Raw genomic sequence first — 18,001 nt, forward strand, 5'->3', positions numbered from 1 at the left:
TATTTTCAAACCCTGCCACCCACCAACAGTCTGAAACACTAAATTGTCTGCTCTGTTTCTATCAACAGTCACTGTTTGGAATCAGTTAAAAGGACCAATAATACATCCACTAATCAGCCAAAGAGCTAGACATCTTTGGTTCACTTGAATACTCAGACTTCTATTTTCATAAATTCAGAACAAAAAAGAATCATATTTGGGTAGTTTTAGCTTTGATTTCAGATTTGGGCAGTCATCTGAAATCAACCAATCTCAAACAAAATTAGATGCTAACTAAGACCACTGGAAAATAATTTAAAAACACAGGACTTGATCCACTTCAACCACCACATACATCAGTGAACTAGCCTATAAGGCATGGTTAGCCAATGTCAAGATTTATTTTTAATTGGGTCAAAGAAAAGACTTGGAGAGGAGGGGAAAGAGCTTATTTTTTTCTTTGATAAAAATACCAAAATGATCAAAACATGGTTTCCTACCTGAGTTAGAAAGAAGATGCCTTTAGCTTTGTGGGCCACTGTCCCCTGTCCAGGTCTAGTTCCCCTTTTCTCAACATAAACATACGTTTCCCTTAAAATTACTTCTTTTTTCCTACCCTGGTGTTATGCAAGATCCCTGCTTGTTTTGGCAATGGAAACAAAATAAGAAGAGCCACCCAGAGTTCTCCAGTCCAAAGGGAGGAGTTTCCCAAGAAAAGCAAAGTTTTGCTGTTGTACTTCCCTTCCGCAGTGCTGAGGAGCAAGTAGCATTCTTCAGCAGGGAAACTGAGTACAGATGAGGGGGCTGGTCCTAAATTACCTATTAGAATCAGGAATGGCAGGTGTGGCCAGGGACTCTCCAAAGGTTTACAGTCGCTTAGTGAACTACTGGCAAAAAAAAAAAATAGGGGGGGTGAAACGGATAAATAGACCCAATAATGCAAAAAGAAAAGGCACTTTCAAATACAAAATAGGAGAAAAGGCGATGTCTTATTTCAGCGAGCACCTAAAAAAGGCCAAACTATCGGACTGCAAAGGCAAACCTAGGCTTCATTTCTATAATCAAAATCCTCCCTAAATGGCCAGAAGGCTGAGGTGAAAGCTTTAGAAATTAAGGAGGGGCTAGCATGCTTCTACAAGAAAAACAAAGAGAGGCTTGCATATAGGATATTGGTTTCAATGAGGAAGGACCAACGCCAAAAACACTATAAGAATTAAGCACTCACATAATAGATCACTGTGAGCAAAGCTCTCCTGCAGATGTTGGAGTTGGTGAGCTAAGCCTCACACTTGGAAAGGTTGTGTGGCTGGAGTCATGATATATAAAGTAAGACCCAAGCGCCAACGTTTTGATTTAGCCAAGCAAACGTGGCTGTTTTTGTTGGGTGGAAGGGGCATTTTTTTCACAGAGCAAAGAATTACGGTAAACATCTGCAAACCATGACCACAGAAGAGGTGGTTGTTTTCATCCAAGGTCATTTTAAAGGAATAAATTTAATTAATAAAACCGCACAGTAATAGTATCCAACCTTCCAATAAGCCGACTTGCTTCCACACACAGACCTACTCGTTAAAGGAGCACTCACCAAAGAGTTTCCTGACATTGCCATGAAAAATTCATGGGGACCACTGATGTGGGATAAGAATTTTCTGTCTGAAGCAATACTTGAAAATACTAGATTTCACTTTGTACTCATTCCTTAGGCCATTGTTTTCCAGAGAGGTCTCTTGTTCTATTGGCAAGACTTTATTGTAATACTTACATTATTTAGGTAACTAAAAAAAAAAAAGCCCCACATAAATAAAATAGAAATTAATTTTGTAACGGGTTGTAAGTTTGACCTCACATATAAAAGTCTCAAACTACATCTCTCTGTCAAACTACCTTTTTGAAAATGATTATAAGAAATAACATAATCCAGACTGGTTTTTTTTTTAATTCTTCATTTGGTTCTTTCTTTAGGAAGGAAGAAGGGAAGCTAGCAAGAAACTGAATTATTGAGGCTGGTACTCAAATCCTTCAAGTTAGAGCTCTCAACATCACATTACCTTTGAACAATCAGCCACAAACCCCTCTAAAATGAGAGTCACCTACGATTACCATTATATGTTCCCAATTAACAGAAAATAATCAACATCATAAAACTAAAAGTTCCATTTGGAGTTAAGCAAATTGTGCATCTGCCATGGACATCAGAAAGGTCTCCTAGTTTAGAAAAGCCACTACTGCATAACTAAATGCTACCACTGAATAAAGCTAAAGGACTAAGGTTTACTATTTCTGACCTATGGCCATGTTAATCTGATCAATTAACAAGATACTAAGTTCACTGAAAGGCCCTGGGAGGTGCAAAGGATTTGTACTTAGGAAACCCTGGTGTCCTAGTAGTTAAATGCTACAGCTCCTAACCAAAAGGTTGGCAGTTTGAATCCACCAGGCGCTCCTTGGGAACTCTATGGGGTAGTTCTACTCTGTCCTATAGGGTTGCTATGAGTCAGAATCGACCCGGCCGCAACGGGTTTGATTTGATTTAGTAACAGAAAGGTTGGCGGTCAGAACCCACCAGTGGCACCCGGAAAGAAAGACTTGGTGATCTCCTTCCTTTCAAGATTACAGCCAAGAAAACCCTATGGAGCAATTCTACTCCGTAACACATGGGGTCGCCATGAGTCACAACTGACTCAATGGCACAAAACAGCAACAGACTTCCTTTAATATAAAAAAAATTTCTCTCCCTTGGTTTCACTATTTCCCATGGAGGAAGAACCACAATTTATGAAGGTCAAACTTCAATAAGCATACGGAGTGAATAAATATTAAGTTCATCAACTCCATTTATTCCAGAGGTTGCAGTACTGGACAGAGTCACAGCTGTTGGACCAGGTGACCGCTAGAGCAACTTAGAAGCCTGGAGGTAGGACTGAGCCACTGTAGGTGGTCCAACTTTTCCAGCAGTCACTCTTCAACAAACACCTATTAACACCTCCCAGGAGCCCTGGTGGGGCAGTGGTTGTTGAATGGAAGTGGAGAGGTGGGTGGGGAATAGAACCATTTTAAGCTGAATGCTGCTTCTCCTGATTTAATTGATAAGTACAAAGCAGTTCCTCCTTTTTCAATCTTCCTTTTGAGCTATGGAAACCTGGGTGGTATAGTGGTTAAGAGCTATAGCGGCTAACCAAAAGGTCGGCAGTTCGAATCCATCAGCTGCTCCTTGGAAACCCCACGGGGCAGTTCTACTCTGTCCTGTAGGGTCACTATGAGTTGGAATCAACTAGACGGCAATGGGTTATGTGCCAGGTAAGGAGCCCTGGTGATGCAGTGGCTAAAGTGATCAGCTGCCCACTGAAAGGTCGGTGGTTTGAACCCACCAAATGCTCCACGGGAGAAAGATGTGGCTGTCTGCTCCTGTAAAAATTACAGCCTAGGAAACCCTATGGGGGCAGCTCTACCCTGTCTGGTACAGTCTCTATAAGTTGGAATTGACTTGACGGCAGCAGGTTTGGTTCTGAGTTTTTTGGAATGTGCCAGGCACTGTGTCCAGTGTGCATCTGTAGCATGGGAGTGGGTGAGGGCTGAAGTACTATCTTTTTACTGATAGCTCACAGACTCTTCAGAGGTAATACCATAAATTTTAGGGTTTGCTGAGTCTGGAAGATTATTTTTGCATTTCTTCCTTTGTTTTCCATAAGGCTAAGCGTTATGTGCTAAGAAAGGAAAGAAGAGAGGGAGAGATGGGGAAGAGGTACTCAAGCAAGCTTTTGATACCGTTAACTGTCCTTAAATAACGATGAACCATTAGGCAAGAAAAAGGACTACAGAGGCCCAATCTTATCTAATAACTGTCAACGCCTTCAGCTGTGAAGGAGAGCCAGCCTTAATGTAACCAACTAATTCTCCCCAACACAGTCAAGATTCATTTCTGCAAGTAAGTCCAGAATCAGAGGCCACTGTGGTCAGAATTGGAATATAACTATGTACTGCTACACTAAATTATGCCTAAAGAAAAATTCAATGCATCCATCATATTTGTATAATAGAGGGATTAAATCAGCTATAATTTTCAAGCCTTAAAATAAAATTCCAAGCTTTTAAGTATATTCCTAGTGCAAGATAATGTGACAAATGTCATAATAAAAAAATAACATCGTGGAGGGAAGTGATTCTTTATCCTTTTTTAATTTTCCTTATGAAATGCATCATTTTAACCTAATGCATTTCAACATACTTATCCACAAATGTAAATTTGTTTTGATAAAATGAAGAGCCTTTTAAATCCAAATTGCGCAGTGATGCTTCTATACTGATCTGTTATAACTTAGTAATCAGAGTTAACAGACTGCCTAATTAACCAAGTCATCATTTGCCAAGATCCAAATATGGGAGGAATTGTGGGCCAAGGAGAAAATATGATGGACATGGAAATTATTAATTCGAGGAAACATGAAAAGCATGTGAAGCTAAAGTCCTTTGGTTAATTTCACACCATCTTTAATATCTTTAATTTTTATAATAAAAAGTAACGTGAAAATTAAAAAAAAAAAAATAGATTCCATCCAGGGCTTATGGAAAACAATTTAAAAATCAACTAGGCAAACTGATAGAAAGCAATTAATTATTGAAGCCTTGAAAATCTATGAGGTAAAAATAATACATGCCCTATGACAAGGAGCCCAGGTGGCACAATGGTTAAGCACTCGGCTGCTAACTGAAAAGCTGGTGATTCTAACCCATCCCGAAGCTCCGCAGGAGAAAGACCTGGCTATCTGCTCCTGTAAAGATTACAGCCTAGGAAACCCTATGGGGCAGTTCCACTCTGTTCCATGGGGTCACTATGAGTTAAAATTGACTGGAGGACACCTAACAACATGATAACAAACTGCAATCACTGAGCATTTATTCAATGTGAGCATCATATTTAGTTTCACGTGAATCAAGATGTTCATATCCCAAGACCAACCCTAACCCTCTGGAAGGTACCATCTGTATCCCCATGCACCAGAAAACCAAGGTTCAAAATCTTTTGATGCCCAAGAAAGTGTATGAATAAACACACAATATCCAATCTTTTCAAAATTCTTAGGGAAGCAATATTAAGAATTCTGTATTTTAACTCACCGAAATTTGATCCATGGAGGTTTGATCCATTAAATTATTATGTACCTATTAGAAGGTAGGAGTTGGGCTGACTTGAAATATGGCTCATCTTTACAAAAATCTTTCACCATCAACTTATTACTCCATCATTTAAACATCATCAATATGTCTTAAAAGACATGTGCGTTCTAACTGAGCTAACATATTTATAAGCTAATTTTCCCAGGAAATTCAAACGCAAGTGTAAATATAGCGTTTAATCTGAGGGAAGAGGTAGTAAGTGCACAAACATGACCATTTTTTCCCTTGGCTACTTGGCAACTCCTATCCATCCTTCAAGGCCCCAGCCAAATCTCACTGCTTCTGTGAGGCCTTCCAATATCCCTCCCCATCTATCTCTCTCCAATAACATACATCCAATTCATCAGTACTCTTGTAGATTCTCTATCACTGTATTATAACTGGCCTTTCTGTCTACCTTGTAGATGTGCTGTTGTTGTTAGGTGCCATCAAGTCAGTTCTGACACATAGTGACCCTACAGGACAGAGTAGAACTGTCCCATAGGGTTTCCAAGGAGTGGCTGGTGGACTTGAACTGTCCACCTTTTGGTAAGCAGGCGAGCTCTTAACCACTATGCCACCAGTGCTCCACCATGTAGATCTAAGTATGCTAAAATCAAAGTCTTGGCTTAGGACCCAGAGCAGCGACAGATAGTGAGTAGATGGATGGACAGAGAGATTGACAGAAGCAAGGTGAGCAATGAATGAACTCTAGACTCCTAGAGGGCAGAGGCTGGGCAATATTTCTAAAGCATGGCATGCTCTCAATGTAGCAAATGTCACTGGAGATGTCCCGGTACTAGGCAGACAACTTCATGTCAGAAATCTCAGAGATGATTCAATCATGGGTAGAGCTGGACTATGTGATATCTAAAGATTCCTTTTAACCCTGTAATTCTATGTATTTACTACTCACTACTTATAGTCCCTCACTTGATACACAGAGACACACAGTCTGCCATCCCCAAATCCTGCACCCTTCTTCTGCAGCCAGCACGCCTTTCGCCACCTTTCCATTATTTTGTGTAGGTTACACGCCATCTAGGGATTTAGGGACAGGCATGTGACCCACTCCAGGCCATGCACACCATCATAGCTGCCTTCCAATGCACCCCAACCATAGGTGAGTATTTCAGGGATGGGTACATGGCACACACCAGACCAATCAGATCACCAAGATTCAAGGTAAAAACCTACAAGAATGAATGAATCTAACACAACAAAGCACAGACAAGAGACCGAGACCAATGCTTACGGTGTGCTCTGAACTCTACCGTCTAACTTTTCAGCATCATCAGCCAGTTAATTCCCCATTATACTTAATCTGGTCACTCGAAAACAAGGAGACTTAACAAACTGTGGGCTCATTATTTTAAGGCACAGGTACATTAAAAGTGGTCTGCTCTTTGTATCATAAAGGAGATACTGATCCTTCAAATTCCTTAAGCAACACTTGCTTATTCGTTGTCCCTTGCAACTGGCCTTTATGCAGTTTTTCAAGCCTAATATTTTACTAACATTTGAAGGTCAAAGCCCTTGGAATACAGCTCATGAATCTGTAATTCTACTGACCAAGTAACTAGAGGTGTCCAACTCTGTTAGGCAGTATTAACCTCTAAGTACCCCAGATCTTAGTAACTACAAAGCCTTCCAGGTAAATGTATCCCCAGAACTAAAGGGACATTCTAGGTCTGCTTGCTGGGAAACGCCCTAGGTACAGAACTGCTGCTTTGGGAAGGAGACCCTCTCATGTACCACACTTTTTCACACAGGTGATTGAGTGGAACAAATCAATTGTTGGGTGGTCAGAGGCTAATACGAAATAAAACAAGAGCTACAGAGATGAGGTTAATTAGAATAATGTACCAGAGAAATATGAACCAAGGATCTAGAGAGAACGTCTTAGCAGGCACATCCAACTGGAGACAGAAGAATGCCAATTAAGTGGTTGTCCTTGTTCCTAATCATACTGGGACATACCTTTATTTCCCTTAGCTCTCGCATTAGCAGAAAGAATTAAAGCATTTGGAAAAGTCTGGTAAGATCAAGCAGGCCCCCTCAGATGTCGTCAAAGCATAAAGGCCCAACATGCAGCGTACAAGCAGTCCCAGAGTGAAAAATGTACAAGAAAAAACAATGCTTGCAAATCAATGCCCTACCAAAACGTTTGCAACGTGAAGGCCATATCACACAGTGAAACAAAATGTCTGGGTTCACATTCCAGCTCTGCTCCTTACCAGCTGAGAGGTCTGGGCAAGTCATTTAACCTCATGCTGCCTCAGTTTCCTCATCCATAAAATGGATTTTTAGGACTGTATTTACCCCACAGAGTTATTGTGAGTTAATGTCAAGGGCTTAGAATCATGTCTGGCACCTAGTATATTCTCAATAAAGGTAATTATTATGGGTGGTGCAATGTTTAAATGCTCGGCTGCTAAATGAAGGTTGGCAGTTCGAACCCACCAGCTGCTCTGCAGGAGAAGAGACCTGTCGACCTGTTCCCGTAAAGATTACAGCCTAGACAACTCTATGGGGGCAGTTCTACTCTGTCCTACAGGGTCACTATGAGTCAGAATCAACGTGGCAGCACACAGCACACATACCCACATTACAGGTCAGACTTTTCAAAAACTAGAGTGGCTCTATTTAAACAACCACCGCACAATCCAGTTTATGGGAATTTCTTAGAATTGGGTTTTTCATGAGTTTTGAAAATCCTACTTCTACATCTCACTACTTGACAAAGGAGGTGGTGAAAATCCTACACACAGGATTTGGTGATAGCATGAAATGCAAAGTCTTCTAGGTACACACACCTAGATAAACCCAAGAAGGCCTAAACGTACCTTATTCGAGGAGTAGAATTCTAAAGACATTACCATGTTTGGGACGTGGGCCTGGAGCAGGAGAACGGGTTTGTGTCAGTGCTGATGAATCACTCGGGACAGTTACAGACAAAGCATATGCGTGGCCTTTCCTAATCAGAACACCCGGGCCAGAAAGTTATTGAAGCCCAGTGAAAACCAGTGCGAGAAACTCAACCCCAAGGACATCTTAACCTGGGCCACTGGTATTTAGAGCTGGCCCCACATAACATAGCAAAATTTCAAAATGTCAAAGCGAAAGCTCTCAGAAAGCTCCTAATTTCCCCTGTGGATGCTCAGGCACCGACTGGGGTGTTGAGAACAAGGCAGAAGGAGGGACATCTAGGTTGTCAGGCTTCCCATGTAAACTGCGCTAATCAAGTCTCACGTTACGTGGATCTGTTTGCCCTTTCATGAATTATTATTTTAGGTTCTGAAATGATATTTGGAAATAGTGGTGTTATATATTTTGAGGTGCCAAAACAGCTGGGTCTCAGCCACTCTGAAGGCCATTATGAGTTTAACAAAAGTTTTTTTTCCCCCCCCAGGAATTGTTTGCTTTGCTTACCTGAAACTCACTGAATTTTATCTTAAAAAGGACATGAGTGGCCAAACTTGATGCCTTAAACTTGTATTTTAATCACATTCTTTTAATTTTATAAGTTGATAAAGTATAAATTCATAAAATGAATACCTGTTTTAATATCTCAGATAACCCTATTTATTCTTTAAATCATACAAATAGAGTATGTCACTTGATACATATCTTTCTTTGCCAACAAAAAGTTGGATAATACAGAGAGACAGGTCTCTTTCTGGGCGTCAGTTTTCCGCATAACAGATTCACAATTAACAATACACGTCAACCACAGGCATAAAGGAATAATATGGCAACATTAATAGATCATCTTCTTTAAGCTGGTGAAAGAAAACGGTGCTAACAATGCAAGATATTTATATCCATGCTCCTTTCAGGCTATATAAACGTGGGCTTTCTTTCAAAAGAGAAATGTGTGAATTTTCAGGACAGATACATCAAGTATACAATACCAACCCCCTACAAAAAAAGAAAATTTACAGGAAATTTAAGGTACCATTGATTGTGAGACAGAGATAAACCAGCTCTAACTTAAAGGCAAGATCTACCCACAGAGCAAGGTGGCTTAAGGACAGGGCAGCTCCTGAACTTTGAATTGCTAGCTTTTGTGGATATGAGTCAGGCTTCCAAGTCTGAGCCATTGTACTGCTTGAGGTTCATAACTTGTATCATCTGTGACAGGTCATAAACATCCAGCAGTCAACATGTCAACAGCAAATATAAAACAGACCATCCACTGCCAGTTCATCCTGTACTTTCTAGTCTGAAAGTTAATTCAGCGCATGACACGTGAGTAAATATAACAGGGAATCAAGGCTCTTGAAAATGAAGACGGCAAGAAAGCACGATGCGAGTTTTGTCAGGGTAGCTCCCAAAAGCCTTTGCGGATCTTTCTAAATCAGCATCGTTACACTGTTCTCAGCCCTGTGCTTTGTACACACCATCTCATTTAATCCTTGCAATAGCACAATGAGCTAGGTTCATGCTGTTACCCCCGGCTCAGAAAAGTCAACTGAGGACCAGAGAGATGAAATAATTTGTCCACGAATGAGAGTGAGGGGACTGAGCTCAAAACACAACAATCTTAATTAACCTAAAGTGCCCATAATATGCTTTAGGCCAAAATGGCAAATGATTCCGTCTTCGAGGAGAAGGTAATGTATAAACCTTACTGAATAGGACACACAGAGTACCAATGACTTGTGCGGTGCAGAGGAACCCTTCAGGAGAAATCCCAAAGGTGGCATTCTATACCTACAAAAAAAGGTGATGTGTGTAATTTTGTTTCTTCTCTCACTTCCTCATCATGTAAATACAGGAATTCACATGAAAATCCCCAAATGTACTCCTGATCGGTTCAACAAATACTGTGTGTGTGCCTACCACGTGCTGTTGTTGTTAGCTGCCATTGATTTGGCTCCAATTCACGGAGACCTTGAGTATTGACAGAACAAAATGTTGCCCAGTCCTCTGCCACCTTCATGGTCACTGGTATGTATGAGTCCACTGTCGTGGCTATGATGTCAATCCATGTCAATGAGAGTCTAGGCACTGTTAAACCATGGGGACGCCACAATGAGCAAGGCAGGCCTGCCCCCTGCTTATTGCCTGGTAAACAGACACTTAAATAAATCACCTGCCCCTGTGATAAATACAACAAACCAAAGGCTGGGGTGGAGAATAACAGAAAGACAGTGGTTCTCCTTTATTTGGGTGGCCAGAGAAGGCTTTTTCAAGGAGTTGGTATTTGAGCTGAGCACTAAGGGGTGAGAAGGAATTATCCCCGAGAAGAGCAGAAGCTCTTCCAGGCAGAGAACATCAGGATTCAGAGGCAAGGGAGATTTTGTGGCACCTGAGCATGGTAACAGTGTTGAAATAAAATATTTGAAATCCCATCACAAAAACTCAAAATTTCCAAAAATCTTTAGAACATGTAAGATCTTTCAGCCACTCTCTCCACTCAGTCTACCACCTGATGAAAACAAAGCCTGTGGTAAGCAGTTTCTTGAAAGGTACTAATCAAGTCTGGTGGTCAGTGTCCCCAAGACCATCAACTCTGTAATGTGCATCACAATTAAGGAAATCACGCAACATTCTATGACACAGATGACGTGACTCCCCCTCTCATCCAAGAGTGCTCGGAAACTCAAGAGAAGGTCACAGCCATGTGGCCGTCGTTACTTCTAAGTCTTTGGAACACATCTCCAACTGGGCCATCCGTGAGCACTGTTGACAATGTGTGCTGCAGTCATTTGGCAGCTTCCGTGAGCAGACAACACTGTTATGTCAGGGCCATTCCCAAGAAGATCAGTGGGAGATCAGGCTGGCTTTGCAGAGCCAGCACAGAGGCAGGGCCAGGAGATGGGGCGGGGACAATCAACGTCGTGTAGCATCAGCCTGCACAAGTGAAACCCTACGGAGCCTCAGATTATCATCAGCGATACCAACTTGAAAGCTGTTAGTGAATTCTGCTTGGTAGGCAGGCCGCTTGTCTAAGTGAAAAACGGAATAAAAAAGGAACAGTATGCCTCTCGGGGGAGCTCACCAGAAGGGGACCCAGAGATGTGAGCTCTGTACTCGGCTGTCCAGAATTACACATGGCTACAGGTGTCCTTTGGAAACTCTGGTGGTGTAGTGGTTAAGTACTACAGCTGCTAACCAAAAGGCTGGCAGTTCAAATCCGCCAGGCGCTCCCTGAAAACTCTACAGGGCAGTTGTATTCTGTCCTATAGGGTCGTTAGGAGTCGGAATTGACTCGACAACATGGGTTTTTTGGTTACAGGTGTCCTTGAAGACTTGCATCAAGGCTGCTGCCCAAGGCTCTCCTTAAATTTACAGGCAGATACAAAGATTACAGATGTCACTATGGATTACACCTCAACATAAAGACAACAAAAATCCTCACAAGTGGACCAGTAAGCAACATCATAATAAACAGAAGAAAGATTGAAGTTGTCAAGGATTTCATTTTATTTGGATCCACAATCTATGCCCATGGAAGCACCAGCCAAGAAATCAAACAACATAGTGCACTGGGCAAATCTGCCACCAAAGAACTCTTTAAAGTGTGAAATAGCAAAGATGTCACCTTAAGGACTAAGCTGAGCCTGACCCAAGCAATTGTATTTTTAATCACCTCATGGGCAAATGAAAGCTGGAGAATGAGTAACGAAGACTGAAGAACTGATGTCTTTGAATCATGGTGTTGGCAAAGGATATTGAACACACCATGGACTGCCAGAAGAATGAACAAATCTGTCCTGGAAGAAGTACACCCAGAATGCTCCTTAGAAGTAAGAATGGCGAGACTTTGTCACACATACTTTGGACATGTTACCAGGAGGGACCAGTGCCTGGAGAAGGACGTTGTGATTGGTAAAGTAGAGGGTCAGTGAAAAAGAGGAAGACCCTCAGTGAGATGTATTAACACTGTGGCTGCAAAATCGGACTCAAACATAGTCACGATTGTGAGCATGCTGCAGGACCAGATATTGTTTCGTTGCTGTTCATTGGGTCACTGTGAGACGCAACCAACTTGATGGCACCTAATAACAACAAGATCAGTGCTGGAGTCCCTGGGAAGTGCAAACGGTTAACACACTTGGCTGCTAACTGAAAAGTTGGAGGTAAAGGCCACCCAGAGGCACCTTGGAAGAAAGGCCTGGAGATCTACCTCTGAAAAATCAGCCGTTAAAAACCAGTTCTACTCTGACAAACATGACATGTCCAGGAGTCAGAGGTGACTTGATGACCACTGTCCTTAGAATCTGTGCTAAGTTCTTTACATGGATCATCTCACTAACTCCTCCCAGGGAGCCAGATTCTATTTTCACCCCCATTTTCCAGGTGAGCAGGCCTGGCCCAGAAAGGTTAAGTAATTTTCCCAGAGTCCTTCAGCCAGTAAGTAGAAAAGGTGAGTCTAAGCTGCTATAACTTCAAAGCAGACACTCTTGGCCTCGATGCTATCCTATATCCTCTCTCTCCTTAGCAGGCAAGCAATAAATGTTTGTGAATGCATCAACTACTGCACGTTTCATGAACACCCACCGCAAGCCAGTATGGGCAGAGAATATATTATGAGACACAGGTCTAAGTCTCACGTTAGGAGATGGAACTTTGTGTTAGAATAACCTACAGACCCATCTGGAATAGACAAATTGGAGAAGGTTGGCTCATTCGTGCCCTCTTCCCTTTGCGTCTCTCTCTCAGGTAAGCTTTTAGCACGTATAAGAGGAGCAGTGACTCACAGAGATGTAGAGTGGGTACCACTGCTCTGTCTTTACATCTTCACAAGAACAGGGGGGCAGTGCACAGCCGGCAGCAATGTTCCCTAAACACCCTAGGGAGCGCAGAAGTGGGTGTGAGCCTGCACATTACTAGGACTTCACACTGGACCTTGAGAAACAGCAAAAAATTATGTCCATAGGAGAGAAAACCCATTAGCAAATTCAGGAGTTTAAGTTTTAGTTTATGACTCCCTTGAGAGAGAAATTTATTCCTCAGATTTGCCATAACATACGAATATGACAGTCCTAAAATATTTACTGAAATTTGTATCTTTGCTAAGAACTAAATAGGCTGAAATTTTAACGTAAAAATCAAATAAACCATCCTACACACATGGCTGAAGAGAGTCAATGGAGGGCAGAAGGAATTTATTCAAATACAAAAAAATTAAACATGTAAGAAAAATTGACATTATGGTTGTGTGCAAGTAGTTGCTATAGTTTCTCAGTAACTATTCTCCTTTTCTTCCTTTGTACCAGAACCCAGACTTTGTCTGGGACACCAAGCTGCTTAAGTCTAAGGCTGCATTTCTCAGATGGATAGCTAGGGGAGGCTGAAAGGATATAAGTAGAAGTAAGTTACTGGGTAAGGCTTCAGGGAATACTCTTTAAAGGGGAAGACTATGCTTTCAGTTCCTTGTTTTTCTGTCTCTTCCTGCCAGAATATAGAGGCAATGGCTGGAGAGCCAGCAGCCATATTGTAACTTTGAGGATGAAGTAATACACTTGAATAAGCAATCAGAAAAGAAAGCAGAGGGCATTTACCAACCATGAACTGCCTCTTCTCCAGATGTGTTTTATGTGAGAGAATGAACAACTAATTTTTTAAAAAGCTTATATAGTTAGATCTCTATTACTAGCAAATAATTCCTAACAGATACAAGATTTAAAAAAAAGGTCTAAAGATTACACTAATTTTTTTTTTTTTTTTTAAGTAAAAAGAAACTAGAAAATTCATGAATTGGGATTCTGATTACCCTTCTATTCCCAAAGCCGTCTGTTTAAGTATGACTTTCTTTCTTAATTAGTGCTGCTAGTCCAGGGAAGTATATTTGCCAAGCCTATCTCTATGTTTTGACATGCAAGACTTGAGAAATTCAAACATACTAGTAGACGTTCAAAGCAGTATTATTTATTAAGGCCTATGTTAAAGGTGGAAGATCTGAAAATACTCTCAGATTCTGATGATTAAAAGAAATATAAGCATTCTTCATTGTCATTTGATCTTTAGCCTGCCTAATCTACCCTTATATCCCTTCATCCACATTTGATAGGAAAAAGACATTTCAACGACTTGTCCATCAAATGTAAAAGAGAAGGAATGTACAGAAAAACCACATTACTCAGGAAATAAAAGAGCTTCCCCACACTCATTTAGCTCCTGAAAGCCCAATGTGATTTACACGGTGAATGAGGCATCCTCCACTTGGTGAACCAAAATGACTGGGTACACCTAGTACATCTATAAGGAGTTTTGAAATTTTCAAAGTGCAAAGTGCTTTCATATATATTATACCTTGTTTCACCCTTACAAGGTCAGGGGGACTGGTACCTAGGAGATGACATGCATACAGATAATATGTCCCCCTTTGATGTATTAGATCAGGGATTAGCAAACCATGGCCTTCAGGCCAAATCCAGTCCCCAGCCTGTTTTTGTAAATAAAGTGTTACTGGGACATAGCCATGTCCATTTGTTTATGTATTGTCTATAGTTGCTTTTGTACAGCCCTGGTGGTGGCGGCGCCATGGTTAAGAGCTTGACTGCTCACCAAAAGGTAGGCAGTTTGAGTCCACCAGGCACTCCTTGGAAACCCCATGGGGCAGCTCTACTCTGTCCTATAGAATTGCTATGAATCAGAATCGATTTGGTGGCAATGAGTTTGGTTGGGTTGGATGGTTGCTTTTGTGCTACAACTGCATGGTTGAGTAGCTGGGACAGAGATTAGGGCCCACGTGACAGAAAACGTTTACTACCTGGCCCTTTACGGACAGTTTGCCGGCCCCTGCCTTAGATCACCTTCCCACTAATATGATCCAAGTTATGGACACTGTTCTTGAAAACCATAAAGCTATCACCAAACCAAGCCAAACCCTTTGCCATCAAGTCGATTCCAACTCATAGTGACCCTGAAGGACAGAGTAGAACTGCCCCATACAGTTTCCAAGGAGCACCTGGTATATTTGAACTGCCGACCTTTCTGGTTAGCAGCCATAGCTCACAACCACTATGCCACCAGGGTTTCCAAAGCTGTCACAGAGAGCAGCAAATATATTCCTGCTAGCTTTGAAGCTGGTACTTGATAATGGGAAAGTCCATTATTTTCCTCAGGAATACTGTGTCTCCTACCTGTAGAACTGAATGGCAGTTTTTAGGCGATACGCAATATTGCTGGTGTTTGCCACTTACCCTGAACTTGTAACGTGACTCACAGCCATAAAAAGCCTGGGGGTCACTGATAGGGGGCACGCATAATGCCACAGGACAGCAACACACGGACAGACACTGCAATCAAAAAGAAAAGAAGAGAATCAGTGAGGGGACACATTGTCATGCGTCCAAAGCAACACATATATTTGAAGCCTAAGTATTCCTTGTTTACACCCAATGTTTACATTCAATATATAATAACGTATCCACATGCTTTTTCTCTCCTTTCCCTTCTAGAACCAGCATTCAATCTAGCTCATAATCTGAGTTTAATATTACAGGATTCGTAATAGAGGAACGCAAAAGGTTATAAAGTCAAGTAAAAGTCTTACACTTTAAGACACGGCTTTCGTGTAGAATTTTTTTTTTTTTTAATTCCGTATTTTCTTTCCTTTTTTAAGGACAAATGCTTATAATTACAATGCTAACTCATCCTGAGAAAGAAGGGCAAGATGATTACCAGTTCAAATGACAATTTTGCTTTGGGTTTTGGTCTTTCAGTCTCTCTCAATGCATCCAATAGAAGGGACTGGAAGAAATAAAGTGTAAGCGAGTGTGCACGTGTATGTACAGGCGTGTGCACGCGCACGCACGCACGCACACACACACAGGAAAAGACAGGCTCTCCTCTGCCAGCGAAACACCAAATCCGACTTGCTACCGTGAGCAGCTCTTTTTCCAGTTGGACTTAAAATGCAGAGGGAGGTTGTGACACATCCTTCTCGTGGCAACAGTTTGCGTGTGCCTGTGCACATGTGCTGAGGCTGCAAGCTTTCAGGGCTTACTAGGGTTATTAGTAGAATATTTACTAAATCCATTTCCAAGTAAGCTGAAGTTGCTGACGGGTAAATCAACCCATCCTCATGAACTTTCAGAAAGTTTCTGTGAAGAGATGTCAGCAGCATGGGTTTTGCATGCCAGGCCTTTTCCACACAGAGCCATAAGATGGTAACGCCACGTATACAGTTCTAGTGTTTACAGCACGGACTCTCTCTGCTTTACGGGAGAATGGAGCTACAGAATGAGTGGACAGCATGAGATCTTCCTTGCGTGTGTGTTCTCTTCTCTTTCAACAATAAACTCAGACAAAACCCCATGAATGTGCGTGTTTTCTAACCTATTCAGACGGAGAAGTTGAAACTGAAAAGGAGATGTATGAAGTTTTTTTGATTTGAATAATTACATCTGTCCGGAAGCTGTGTGGGTTGTCTATCTACCAGAACTCAGAAGAGAGCTTAGAGATGCTGGTCCTGGTGGGTGTCTCTTCCTGATAAGAAAATAACTCAGGCCAGATTTGTCCACATTGTGTTTTCTAGGTATCAGTTTCCATGTGTGTGTAAGCTGTTTACCAAACAACCCATGGCTTAAGAATCTTCTTTCCTTTATGAGGTTAACACGCTGTGTTAGCAGCATTCCTCTTGAACAAGGCAGCTTAAGAGTATGATCACAATGCATAAAAAATAGTGTTCGGTTTTTTTTTTAAAGATAATTTCAGTTGGCAAAGGCTGTAATCGTTCAAACTTAATTGGTGAACTCATTAATGAGCAATTGTCACCACAAGAAAGAAGACCACTGTCATTGACTTAACAGAGCAATGAGATAACAAAGTTAATGACATTGTTTTCAGTGGGTTTACACTGGCTTCCTTTTGGGATCTACATTTTCCAAACGTTTGTTCTGACACTCCATATTGTGTGCTGGTCTCAACAAAAAACAATCAGCTGTGGACTCATCAAGGAAAAGTCAGCAGATCACAGCCCTCAACATCATCAGGGCAAAGCAATTGGAAAACTTTCCTACCCTTTATTATCTACTTGTAAAATGTTATAAGCCTGTAAACTAGTTAATTTATGAGCCATGTTAATAATTTGCTCACACTTGATCGCAGGTTTTGCAAACACAGTTTCCAGGGCTGTAGGAAGATAATTTGTAGGTCCGGCTTCTCTCCTAAGGGGACACCAACTAATTTGACACAGTAACATGACACTGATGGCGGGCACACTAATGACCATATTCCAAGATGTGGCTGTCAGCCTGTCACTCCAGTGAGAAGCTGGTTTGCTTTCACAGCAGCTCAGTACACGATGCTCAACTAATTATTCAGACAGCGGCATTCATGAGAGCCCGTGTGTTTATTTTCAACATACTAACCGGTGCTTAGCTCCCATTTGTCTGATATGGTCACCGATTAAAATGTGTTTCATGAATAGTAAATTTGAACTCTAATGTAACAAAGCAGCACAGAAGGAGAATGAAGAAGAGCTGACTGAAAAGCCAACGTGGTCAACACAACTTGTTTTTTGGCTCAAAGATCATCAAGGACAAAGTGACAGGTAGTAGTAGGAAATGCCCTAAGTACTGAGAAAGAGTGCAAGGAATATTTTTAATCACATGTATCCAGGTACAATCTTGACTTGTGACCAAGGCCACTGAAACAAGACACAGTCAAGAGTAACTTCCACCTCAAACAAACTTCACTAATTTAAAGATTTTTAAATTAGTTTTTCCCTGGAATGGCCAAAAGGTTTGCTTTACCGGGCTTTTGCAACCTTACAGAAGTTTGATCGTTGATTAAATGCTCTCAAACATGATATTTATGAACATCACTCGACGCAGTTTTGTTTTTTCAAAATCTACTGTAAGACTGTACTACTCTTCTTTTTTTAGTGTATTTTAGTATTCTCTTGTAT

The 18,001-nt window shown here is 41.4% G+C and overlaps 1 protein-coding gene across 3 annotated transcripts in view; it reads right to left on the reverse strand.

The window, feature by feature from the left end:
* The window catches only part of FOXP1 (forkhead box P1), a 416,711-nt gene extending 401,325 nt beyond the window's left edge, over nt 1-15,386 (reverse strand). For all 3 annotated transcript variants that reach the window (XM_049862995.1, XM_049862989.1, XM_049862991.1), the window contains exon 1: nt 15,291-15,386. The gene's annotated coding sequence lies outside the window, so the exon portion shown is untranslated. The remainder of the gene's footprint in view (nt 1-15,290) is intronic.
* Between the last annotated feature and the right edge of the window lie 2,615 nt (nt 15,387-18,001).

The sequence above is a fragment of the Elephas maximus genome, chromosome 20 (genome assembly GCF_024166365.1).
Source record: "Elephas maximus indicus isolate mEleMax1 chromosome 20, mEleMax1 primary haplotype, whole genome shotgun sequence".
Lineage (NCBI taxonomy): Eukaryota > Metazoa > Chordata > Mammalia > Proboscidea > Elephantidae > Elephas > Elephas maximus.